The sequence below is a fragment of the Melanostigma gelatinosum genome (assembly GCF_949748355.1).
Source record: "Melanostigma gelatinosum genome assembly, chromosome: 13".
NCBI classification, from domain to species: domain Eukaryota; kingdom Metazoa; phylum Chordata; class Actinopteri; order Perciformes; family Zoarcidae; genus Melanostigma; species Melanostigma gelatinosum.
The window spans coordinates 12,935,247-12,940,201 of NC_136646.1; positions in this window are offsets into that span (position 1 = coordinate 12,935,247).

Consider the following 4,955-nt stretch of genomic DNA (forward strand, 5'->3'; position numbering starts at 1 on the left):
TCCCGCTGATAGACTGTCTGTCTGACTGGTCGGCTACCGAAACCTGAGGAAGGACGCGCACAGCCTTCACTGGAAACTCCGGCAGTTTGATTGCTGGCCACGCCTTCCTAATGTTCTGAATCTCATCACTCAACTGCAATAGGCTGCTCTCATGGGGAATGAAGGTTGTGTGGGAGAAATAGTTTATTGACCTTTTTTTGTCTTATGGTATCCTTTTAATATCTCAATTGTAATACTTCAGTAGTGGCTATATTAGCCTCAGAGTTTATGGAGACAAGTCTGCTCCCTGTTGTCTGCTTATAAGTCTTTATTGTTTTGCCCTAGAAATTTATTTTTAAGAACATCAGAATTTAATCTGTGGCACAGACGCAAGAGTCACTGTATTGTGACCCTGCTTATATACTATTACTATTCTTCAAATAAAAGAACGTGACTCGATAAAAAACACTTTATGACCTCAGGTCGTTATAGGCTATAACTATAATGTTGCAATAAACCGTCATAAATCACATCTCTCTTAGTGATCAGGTTGTAACGGGATTATTTATTAACTGAAGTGTTGGATACTGTGATAAATTGGTCTGCAGGGATGATATTTAAATATTTAAAAACATTTAAATTCGGTTTGTCCTCCTTTTTAAGTAGCCGAAAAGAACTCTCAATATGCCAGAGATAGGCTTGTAAGTAGCTGTAATATTCATAATAAGCCAGTGTTTTCCTCATTATTTATTTGTTAATAGCAGTGCCTGTTTGTCCCATGATGATCACTGACTAAACAGCTATTTTTCATGATCACTGTTGGGGAAAAGCAGCATAAATAAGGCACATTATGCCTCTTGATTTAGTGCCATCATGACCTCTTAATGGAGATACAATAAATGCAGCGTGCATAGATAAAGTAGCCCATCAGATGAAGTAGTTAGAGGTGACTGGGCTGCTTTCATGGGTCTCGTCGCCTTGCATTTAGCTCGTGTTACTTGTAAGTGCCCCGCTGAGGAGTTATTGGTTTTGTGAATGAGATAATTAAATGACGTGGCGCTGTTGAGTCATGTTGTTTCTCCTGGAGATCCACACTGCCGCCTTCTGGACACAAAGTGCTATTACATCATATTTACTTTAGAAGTAGCAAAAGAAAGTCCTATTGAGGAAACAATATCACAATAAACAGGAAAACCATGAATCTCGAACAATAGAACACACCTGCAAAACTGTTGAATTACTTTTATTCCTCACATTGTTATTTTGGTTGCAGTGGTTTGTGGTATCGTTGGATTGTTGGGAGTGCCCCTCTTTCAGTAGACAGACTCATTTACTTTGGCTCAGTAAAAGTACTAATACAACAATGTAAAAACACGCCCTTACAAGTAAAAGCCTTGGATTCACACTTGTACCTTCAGTAAAGTATCATCAGATAGCACAGGAGTGATATTGGGAATATGTACCATATAAACAAAATACTGGTTCTGCAGAAAAACAGCCCCTGTAATGGATATATTATTGAAATTGTATGATTGTTTACTGCTGCATTAATGAATCAGCAGCATTTTACTGCTTGTTGTGGTGGTTTGAACTACTTTATAGTTCAATAGTTTAGTCCTTTCGTCCAGTGGGGGTCACAAGAAAAATACATGGTCTATAACAAAGCATTATATTTTATAAACTTAACATACATTTACTGTGGTAAAATCCTAATCTGATAAGTAACTATAGCTGTTAAAGAACTGTAAAATATCTCCCTCCAAAATGTAGTGGAATTTTAAAAAGGCATTAAATGTAAATGCTCACGTTTAAGTACCTGAAAATTGCACATGCAGTACTTTAGTCATGTACTTCTTTACTTCCTCTCCTCGATCCTAATGCGCATTTTTTTCAGAGGTGAAAGTCACATTTGCTCTCCTTACAGTAACAAAGTCATTTTTGTGTGTAGCCTATTTCTAAATACAGATAATATTGCTTTTACTTATGTCACCTAGCCTATTTTTTTTTAACACGAGTATTGTTTTTTGTTACATTTGAAGTTGCATCTGTTACACAGTGGCCTAATCACAAAAGTCATATTAAAAAAATGAGCCACATCAGCAGCTGCAGCAGAGAAGAAATTGCTGGTGTGGTTTGGTCGCAGGAGGGCAGAGCTCCAGAGAGGTGACACTCTGGATAAGAGGTTGAACACGTGTCTTCACTGGCCGAGTGTCACGGGGGTGTGTGTAGGTATTGCACATGGGCCAGGTAGTCAGTGAACGGTGCATAACAATGCAATGAAATAAAGAATGACCTCATTATGGGTTATAGTTATGTTACCATTACTGCTCCTTGACATAGTTTTAAAAATAGGTTGCATCAACCTGAATTAATCGTTGGTTTAATGCATCGCTCGACCAGCACGTTAAGTTACCCAAATTGAACACACCCAATAGGTGCATGATGGATCTGGCTAACATGCTAAATGCTAAAATGCTCATGCTGGGGATGTTTTATTCTTCTGTTGATTCTCTAAGAAGTTTTATTTGTGTCTTCATAGGTCGAATGCTTCTTGCACCCGCCGTGGTGTTCAAAGACTTCGTTGAGGCTGATATACTGTCTGTCATATTGGTTTATTAATGTCTGAGTTTCATGCTCTTTTGGGGTTAACTCTGAGGCTATACAGAGGAAGGCAATGGTATATTTATAATTTACTCAAAGTGCATTTTTACTGAACTACTTTTTACTCCCATCTAAGCACATTTTTACACAAGTACTTTAATTATTACTTGAGTAAAATGTCTTTGAAATAACTAATTGAGTATGATATTCTAGCCATGCCGGCTTGTTTCTGGAGAGGTTGTTGCTGTAGTGTTTCTCAAATTGAATATTTTCAAATCTTTCAAAAACCAAAACTCCTTTCAGCTTTATTATACTTGAACTGTGGTCAATAATTTCGGGGCAGATATCCCAAAACCTGGGCAGACTTATCACCTGTGGTATGGGAGAAGAGCACTCTTTCAGTCAATAGAACAGCAGGTGGCAGTACTTATTCATTACCCAGACCTTGTGACACAGAACATAATATATTACTTTTCATAAGTTAACTGAGCAGACAGGAAGTCTCTATGGAAGCTGCTGGAGCTCATCATTTTGTTCTTAAATTCATAGACATTTCTCCGATTGATTTTTATGAATGTATGTACATAAATGGATCAATATTTACAATAAATGGGAGGTGGATTACTCTCATGCTGACTATTCTGCTGCATCTGCCAGCAAGCTGGTAAAGTGCTCTGCATTCCCACTGCCTGTATATTAGCATATGCTAAGAGATGCTTTGATGGATATGCTACTCAACCAATAGACTCATTACACCCATGCATGAACAGAGCAGAGATATGAGCAGCAGAGCACTCAACAAGAGATGAAAACTGAAAGAATAAATAAATGGCCGGAGGTTGAGTTGGTAAGGAGCCCGTACGCGCTGACTTCTGAATTCGGAGATCTCGGGTTCTGTAAACTTGCCAAGAAGACTGTGAAAACAAAAGTTCTTCCAAACAGCATTTTCATTTTGGAATACTAATACAATACCTAATACCTTTAGGAAACATAGGTGAAAACACTTGTGTGGGATGACCATGGGCAGGAGCTTTAAGACATCAGGAAATATCATAAGTAGATAGAATTTGCTCTACCTTGACCAGCTAAAAGATTCCAACCTGCAGTCCAAGTCACTTTCCTGCTACATTACCATACTGGCCCTGTCAGAGCTAATGAGGAGAAGAGCCACTGAGCGAGCACCCACAGCATACTGATGTATTTCCAGAGTGTGGTCGGTTGGGAAGAACAGACAATCTGCCTTGTAACATTTTGCCCACGTCAAAGCGGCAGATCAATAATGCCTGCATCCATCATTACGCCCCGTGGGATATTGATTGGGTCACTGCTGACTTTGGCCTCAGAAGTGCTGAGTGGCTCTTTACTGCCACAAGGTGTCTCACCACTCCTCTTGTGGTCAAATCTCTCTGAATGGTCACTTGGTTGATCCCTCAGCTCTGAAGGTAAAGAGCTGGAGAATATGAATAGACCCTGGTTCCTTTATGAGACGGATATAAGAGAGACTGACTGTTGCTTCTGCAACGTCTTGTTCCAATCACACAATCCACCAGGTCTCCAAAAGACTGTAACCCTGCACCATTTGAATGGAGAGGTCATCCCAACCCTTTGGCTCTGGCTCCCTGAACTGAAGCTGAATAATACAAAGCAGGTTATATCGTTTAATCAGAAACTGGCGTGACCTCAACACAAACTCGTATTTTTCTGAGCTGCCTGCACAGGGAAGTTATAACAATGAGCCGTATGCAGGCCCAAAGTTCCTGCAAATCCCACTGTGGAATAGGCATAAACAGACATTTCCTCCGGCTGCTACTGTTCCAGCACCACACACCTCACCGTTAAACAAGCAGCTGTAAACAGAAAGAAAGAAGCAGATACTTGTTGAAAGAAATATTCATTTCAGCAATATTCATGTGCTTTCTATTTCGTCACATGGGCAATACACTGTGTTCTGATTATGTGTCATAGTCAGCTCAAACGTGAAAAATCAATACACTGTTGAGTTTATAGTGATTTATTGTCTCTCAAGGGTTAAACCCATAATTTATCTCTCTGGCATCCTTATTTGGCATGCTACTTTTTTGCTCTTACGATAATACAGCATTTCAACTGTAATATGGAGACTTGCAGTAATCACCACTTTTTGGTTTTGCATGGGTTGTCTTTAACTTTATTTGCCTTTTTTTGCTATAATTGACATTTTTGCAAATCACCTATGCTTGATGCAATATAGGCTTATCTTATGGCCCTACCCCAGACAGCCAAACACGCCCAGTCACAGACGCCAATCCCTGCGTTGCCACCGCTCTCCGTGTTTTCCAGCCTGCCTCTGTCTCGTCCCACTCGCCCACTCTGTCAGAGCGCGGCGTTGACAGCTA